Below are 8113 nucleotides of genomic sequence, written 5' to 3'. Positions count from 1 at the left end.
GCCAGTCTCCCATTATCAGAGAAAAGGATGCTGAGGTAAAGACCTCCGAGAAATGAGAACGGGACCCTCCCGATGTGTATAATTCTCTGATTGAACTGAGACCTGAACTCCTCTCCATTGCAAGCCTGCACTCATTACAACCGCTTTAGGAGAAGAAAGAGAAAGCATTTTAAAAATCTGGGAAAGGATGACGACAAAATGGCTCCTAAATGCAGAGGCACAGAAAGTCCTGCCTGCTGTCAGGGTGCGTTCAGGGCCCGGGCTGAGCGCTTCACCTTCCCCTCCCTGCTGTTGTTTCAGTGCTGGGCCAGAGAGCCTTTTATGATGCAATCCCGTAATAGATGCAAGATTGACAAGCAACCAAGAAGAAGAGCTTTCAGTCAACACTGACTAAAATCCATTCTTGTGGTGTGTACACTGTGCCGGGGACCTGTAAACACATCTTCATTGATCTCACAGAAAGATAGAAACATCTCCCCCTGGATGGCTCAATCAACGCCCTTTTCAGAGGCAAAGTGCAAACAATATTGAAGGAGCAGAAAGAGACGGACATTATAGTCAAACAGTAAGTGATGGTTGGGCTCAGGAAAACTATCTAGAACATATCAAACTCTTGTCAGCTCAAATGAAATGGATAACCTCTCTATTGCAGCCTCAGAGGGAGCAGAATGTGGGCTGTACATTCCCCTTATTGTCACCCTCCTTTTACCAACCAGCCAAATCAATAAGAAAAAAACAAATTCTCATTTTACAGTTCTGCATTTTCATAGGCACCAGGGTGGATCTGTCTGTGAGAAAAACCTCATTTGTGAAGGTCACCGACTGGCCCGTCTCTGCCTACCCCTCAGCTGGTCCACTACCTTGTCTGCAGACAAATCCCGTAGATTACAAAATGGGAGAGAGAAAAAAATTAGCATTCAATGGCGGTACCACTGGGTTTTCCTGCCAATATGAAGTTTTATTAGTATTGCGTGCCACATCAATCCTACTTGTCCACTTTCATTTATGTTTAAATACTTGTAATTAGGAGGAGCTATTTGGGAACAGTAGACACTAATAAATAGTTTGTAGAAGGTTTAGAAAAGGTTGTCTGACGCTAGTCTGAGGCTCGGGATAGTTTATAAACAGATTCATCTGTCATGCAAATCTCCATCCATCACCATTATTTATCCATTATGGCTAATCAGCATTCCAGGTAGAGGAAAGTGAAGGGAATTGGTAATACCTTAAAACAATTCTCTTATACCTGTAGATTTCTGAAATTTAGCCATCCACTGAGCAGACATTTAATCCTTTGTTCCTGTTCTTCAATGCCTAACTGAAATCGATACTGCACAATGTCCTCATTTAGAAACAGAATAAGTAAATAAGAAACAAATTGGATTATCCACTTATACCACATTATCCTGCCTCCCTGTTTTCTTCTTTTCTTTCTAGAGAAAACAAAGAGTCGTTGAACTCGGTGAGGTAGAGGTGACGCCAGCGTGGGGAGCAGACATGACACAACACTTTCCATACCTGGGATTCTGTGCAGGGAGTGTTAATGAGGTGCTAACACGGCACATGGCAAAGTCCTTTGATGTAGGTTTATAATAAGTGTCCCCGGCTAATACTCAGCAGAAGGCAATGCACGCTCTATCGGCAGGACCCACCCCACGAGTACAATCATGAACAAAACCCAGCTCAGTCAGAAGCTAAGGGAGTGAACCAGCCGCTGCCCTATCTCCACCCCACCCTTCAGGGAAGGCTCTGCTTGGCGTGTCTGTGGTTCTGTGTGCTTACTAGAAAGAACTGACTTATGTTTCCAGAACAGGAGAGAAATGGTTTCTTTGGCGAGGCCGCGAAACAATGGAAAGAACTGTGGCTTTGTCCCGCATTGACTACATTCAACTGAAACTGGATCCACTGAACAAATGAGCGTTACCTCCCTTACATGGTCGCTTTTTGATCCCTTGGGGCCCCGCTCCAGAACACCCCTCCCGGGTCTACACTCCTCAGCCTTTGGAGGTTTGGGGAGTTTTTATGCTTGTTTATTCTTGTTTTTATTGTAAGGGTGATGCACAGAGAGGTTACAGTTATGGTCCGGAATTGAGTATACTTCTTTCTGAACAGGGTCACCCCCTCCCTCATTTTCTCCCAGTGTTTTCCCTCCCGACTTCTCTGCGCCCCCCCCATTTCTAACATAGTTGACTTTCAAATTGCAACACTCCCCTGGGTCCTTTTCCTCCAAGCTCCAGGCTCCAGTTCCCATCCACAAGGACTATGCTTGTTGGTTGTCTAGTACAGCCTCTACTTACCCTAGCGTGCACTGAGAGTTTTCTTTGGCTCTGGCTCGCCTTCCTTACATGGTGGAAGCTAGTCTATTTTTTTAATTTTATGCCTACAACCTAGCACATGGAAAACTACATAAGCACAGTACTTGTAAACCCATCCTTGGTGAATTCATGCATGGATAACTTCTGTGCTACATTACTAAGAAAGGAACTCATCAATTATAATTAAAACTCAAAGCAGGTAGAACAACAAAAAAAGAGGATTTCCCTGAAAAATTAGACCTATAGTAGTTTTTATAAAGAAACAATAATAATCAGTGATCTCGCTCTAGTTAGTTCTCAGATTTTCTAACAACAATCTAATTCTGAAGGAAAATAAGTTGAACTCTGATAGTCGAAAGCCACTCGTCTCAGCCATTTGTGACTTACCGTCGGTAAGGGATACCTGATTCTTTATGGGAATAGTATTTACTGCCTGTCTGCAGTCACCTCACAGCTGAGCGTCTAGATCCATCTAAATCAGTGCGGGAGAACGGGATGCATTTAACTTGCAAGTGCGGGCTGAATGGTTCTGATAACAGGGAGAATGGGATCTAATAGCCAGGAACTACGCAGAGTTCTCAAACCTCAGTCCTATTCCATCACTTTCCTCCTGTACACAGCGGAAATAAATCTCTCCGCCACCCGCTGTCTCATTCCCCACTTCCGCACCAATTCGTGGGCCTTGGACAACACTCCATGTCTGAAATACCACGCCACGTGCTCCCCCTGAATTTAAACTAGTGTCGAGTCCATCTCTTAGAAGCTCATTTCAATGAGCTGGGTGGTCAACCACTAAAAGTGATTTATGGCTCCTATTTCCAGGACTAGTAATACTTAAGATCTAAGAATTAAAGAGGATATAAAGAGATGATGGGTTGGCTAACTCTTTCCAGTACATAGTAAAGTAGCACGATGACAAGCAGGGCTCTGCCTTTCAGAAGACAAAGGTACTTTGATGCCATCATAAAGGAGAGGGGAGGAGAAGAGAGAGAACGGGAAGGTGGGGAGAGAGGGGAGGAGTTGACAAAACAGAGGACCTGTAATAGCCTGTTTTCCTACAGGAAGACTAGTAAAATCCTTGTAAATAACGAAGTATCAAACAAGAGTACTCAGGACAGTATTGGCTTACTAGTATAATACAATTGTCCCCAGGTCAGAAGCTAAAATGCAAGTGTTGAAAATATCCATCTATGCCAAGCCATTGACTGCATCCTGTAACAAAGCACATGCTTATTAATAAGAAATAAAAATATCCAGTACCCAGCAATGTAAAATTTGCAATGCCTGGCATTTAATCAAAGTTTCACAGGCACGCAAAGAAACAAGAAAACAGAACCCATAATCAACGAATCAAAACCTATGTAGAACTGACACAAATATCAAAATTAGTAGACAAGAGCATTAAAATAGTTTTTATAATCATATTCATACGTTCACAAAGGTAGAGAAAGTGAGGCATGAAAGTTGGCTTAAAAACTCAAAATTCTGAAGGTAAAAATAACAATTGTTTGAATTTTTTTTGAATGCAGTGAATGGAATTAACAGAGGATTAGATGTTGAAGAAGAAAAAGAATCAGCTGAAGTCAAAGTCATACCAAAGTAAAAAATCACAGAGGAGGAAGACCACAAGAGAAAACCAATGGAAGAAAACAACTTTTTAAAAAGGTAATGTTCTCTTCTATATTCTCCTCAATCCAGGACTGCTCCTTTCCCTGAATTACCCCCACCCTTTCTCACCTAGCCCAGGACAAACGCCCAAGGAACCCATCTCCAGTCCAGGGTTTCCCAGCCAAATCCCCTTTAGATGATAGCTCTGAGCATGTACGCCACTGTTTTCATGGTGGCGGGGGGGGGGGGGGGTGTCAGTGAACTGCAATAATGAAAAATCGCCAATGGTAAACTGACAGTCTCACTGATTCCAAGTCTCAGTATTAAGAGGAGGAGGAGGAGGAGGAGGAGGAGGAGGAGGAGGAGGAGGAGGAGGAGGAGGAGGAGGAGGAGGAGGAGGAGACATATGCAGTCAGTATAATCAGTGTACGTTGCATAAAAACTGAACTATGTAACTTGAGCACAGGGATCAGAGGAAGACAATGGGAGAAAGCGGTGGAAAGGAGACCATGAAGAGGCAGTGCACTCATAGCCTGACTGACAGAATTATAACACCTTTGAACAACTACTTAATGATAATAATTTTTAAAAATCGGGTTGGGAGTTTGGCCTAGTGGTAGAGTGCTTGCCTAGCATGCATGAAGACCCAGGTTCAATTCCTCAGTAACATATACATAGGGGAAAAAAAAGCCCGAAGTGGTGCTGAGGCTCCAGTGGTAGAGCTCTAGCTTTGAGAAAACCCAAGGTCAGTGCTCAGGACCTGAACTCAAGCCCAGGACTGGCCAATAAATAAATAAAAATTTTAAAAGGGCTGGGAGTTTGGCCTAGTGGTAGAGTGCTTGCTTTGCATGCATGAAGACCCGGATTCGATTCCTCAGTACCATACATGTAGAAAAAAGCCAGAAGTGGTGCTGAGGCTCAAGTGGTAGAGCTCTAGCCTTGAGAAAGTCCAAGGACAGTGCTCAGGCCCTGAGCTCAAGCCCAGGACTGGCAAAAAAAAAAATCAATCCATTCAAGACCATATTAAGATATTCAGCAGATTCTTTGATAAGTAGCATGTTACTGAACTGAATTTGATCTGATCTGAGACTCTTTTTGAGCAGACATGATGACACACACACACACACACACACACACACACACACACACACACACACACATACCTGTAATCTAAGTACTCATGAAGCAAGAGGCAGAAGAATCACAAGTTTCAAGTCAGTCTGGGCTACAAACCAAAATCATGTGAGGTTTGTGAAGGAGAGAAGAGCTGCGGGAAGGAGTGCTGGTGCTGATACTGAAAAGACGGCTTGGTCAGCCCCTCCCTGCACGGCGACCCTGCAGCCCTTCCAGTACAAACAGAAGCTGTGTAAATGAATGAGCTGTATAAGGGCAGGGCAGGAGCAGAAGAGGCACTGATAGGAAGGGCGGGGGGGTGACAGAGGCCACTGTGTCAGCTGCTGACGAGGCAGAAATCTAGTAGTAAATGGGAAGAATGAACCAAGATGGAGTAGCTACCATGGGGTTTTAAGGTGGCAAGTGACACGAAAGGCGGAAGTATTCACTGAAAAGCAGGGTGGATAGACTCCCCAGGATAAGGTACACAGAACACCATTCTTCAGTGCTCTCTTGCTCTTGGAAAATACCAACATGGTTTTGATTTTAGGAGAAAGAAACGTGGCATGAAAGGGTTCTGAAACATGGCCTGCCCCCGTTCAGGACTTTGGATAAAAAATGGGAGCCAGCTGTGGTAGTGAGGTCTCAGAATCAGCTGCTGTCCACAGTCAATGGCTTTTCCCATGGAACTACAAAAGAATTGCATGATGGATAGTCTACGTCCTAATTACCTAACGACACAGTGGAAGAGAACAGCTGAAGAGAAGCTCCCCTCACCCCCACCACCACGTCCCCCCCCATCACCACCACCACGTCCCTGGCAGGCATAAATCTGCATGCTGGATAATGGAGCATTTACAAATCCATAAACGAAAGTTTATAATAAGACAATAAAATGCTGGTCTACATAGGGAAATATGATAGGAATGGACAAACCAGCAGGGATGAAATTAGAGCTAATCTCGACCTTCAACCTGCTTTAAGATCTGGAAATGTCTATGGCTCCTCTGCTCTTCACAAGGGCCGCCAGTTGGTCCCGAAGCACCAGGACGCATCCCAGCGAGTACAGCACCCCAGCAGCCCCACACATCGAAGGAAAACGTCTAAACCTTCCAGGCCTGAGCCCAATGGACGTTTTTGAACTTAATAGAAATCGACGTGCTGCAGCCGGAATAATCGGCCACCGAAAAGTACTTCCAAATGGGAGAAGTGTTATCACCAAAACTAGATGTAACCGTGGCAGAATGTGAGGACCAAGAAATAATGCACCCTGAGGTTCTGGAGGGGTCCAGTACTGGATCCCAGGACTGGAGAGGTGTGGGGAGGGGAAGAAAGGACAGGGGTGCCATTGACTCCTCACTGTGTCTTTAAGACACCTGCAGAAAACAAAAAAACAAACACAAAAACACTTGCTGGCATGAATTGTTAGTCTCCATGAGAACCACAAGGCCCCCAGAGCTGCTGGGACAGTCATAAACAGAGCAGGGGGAGCTGACCAGAGTCAAACCAAGTGAGATAAACACGAGCACAAGTCCACCACTTCATCCAGCCAGGGTACCACATCTTGCGCTCAAGAGAGTAGGAGCCATTTGGCCTTCTCTGTACTTTGGACAATTTCCATCGTGTAAATTTCTGGTTAGCCAGCAGAATGCTTAGGGTTAGGGTTAGGAACGGATGTGGGATTTAGTGCTAGGCCACGGGTGCAAACTGCAGCCTGCTCACACTTGAGGCGGGGGTGACAAGGTCACAGCTGCCAAGGTCACTAGTGGAGGAAAGGCCGCCACTGTGCTTAGTAGAGAACTGAGAACATCAGTTCCAGAAAAAATGGTTTCGCATTTCACATGACATCCAAGAATTATATCACTCCCTGTAGTCCACCGTATAATAAGAAGTCTGTAGCTTTCATTCTGTAAAAATTATTAATCATTGGTAGCTGAGAAATGAATCAGTGAAGTTAACCTACATTGTCAGGTTTGATTTATCTGGAGGTAAACAACATTCTAAGAGGATTTAGTGGGCCGGTGTTTAGTAAAAAGGGTATGTCCAGGTCGTGTCACTCCACAGATTGAATGTCCAAACATTGAAAAGCTCTTTCATCACTGGACTGAATACAAAAATGACAGCCATCATTTGGTGACCTTAGAATGTCCCAGCTATTTGTAACAGACTTTCAGTAGTGAATCTAACCTCCCATCAAGCTAGGGTTAAATAAATAACGAGGTTTGGGGTTTTTTTTCCCCCTGACTTTAAGACTAACACAGTACTTCCCTGTTACAAATATGTTATCCTGAATAGGTTATTACATTACAATTATTTGAAGAAGTCTTTGAAGGAGGAAAGGAGATGAGAGATGATTATTTTTCTGCTGCTCTTCACTTTATTTCATCAGGCTGTGTCTTCACACCTCATCATAATATTTGTCTATGGAAACAATGATCGCTACACTAACCACCTGCACAAGACAAGCACCTGCCTTAAAATGCAATTTTTAGCAAAGATTTAAATTGCAAACTAGAATTCCAAGGCCTTCTGCCAAAACAAATTCACTTCTGTCTTGAAGAATATGTTTTTTCCCAAGGAAAGATTTTCCCATAGAGTACTACTCTATATTTCAATTTAATAGCAAATCTCCCTGTCTGTCTCTCTGTCTCTCCGTCTCCGTCTCCGTCTCTGTCTCTGTCTCTGTCTCTCTCTCTCTTTCTCTCTCCCTCATTACTTTTTTCCTCTGTCAGCCAGTTCAGGACAATGTCTTCACCAAAATATCACACAGCTGATGGAAAATACCCCTTCAAACTTTGAAAGTAAACATCTCTTTGCCGTGAGCTCTCATGTTTTGTTTTGTGAAGGGTTACAGAAAAATAAATAAATAAACAAACCTTCCACAATACCTGCATGAGCACGTGCAGACCTCGGCTTCATGTTCCAGCTTCGTATGGAAAGCCTGTGGAGGAGGAGACCAGCTGGCCGTGACAGCTCCTGGCTGTCATCCTGGCTACTCAGGAAGCTGAGATCTGAGGATCGTGGTTCAAAGCCAGCCCTGACCCTACAAAGTCCATGAGACTCTTACCTCCAATAAA

At 44.1% G+C, this 8113-nt stretch overlaps 1 long non-coding RNA gene across 1 annotated transcript; it reads left to right on the top strand.

Annotated features, from left to right (window-relative positions):
- Nucleotides 1-390: 390 nt before the first annotated feature.
- LOC150046667 (uncharacterized) lies at nucleotides 391-3975 on the top strand. Its single transcript, XR_016539629.1, has 3 exons — nucleotides 391-565; nucleotides 1438-1581; nucleotides 3845-3975. It is a non-coding gene; the product is annotated as an uncharacterized LOC150046667 (long non-coding RNA).
- The last annotated feature ends 4138 nt before the right edge of the window (nucleotides 3976-8113 follow it).

This window comes from Megascapheus bottae, chromosome 25, assembly GCF_031878675.1.
Source record: "Megascapheus bottae isolate mThoBot1 chromosome 25, mThoBot2.hap1, whole genome shotgun sequence".
NCBI lineage: Eukaryota > Metazoa > Chordata > Mammalia > Rodentia > Geomyidae > Megascapheus > Megascapheus bottae.
The sequence above is the reverse complement of the archived record's forward strand: the minus strand, read 5'-3'. Positions and strand labels throughout refer to the sequence as shown.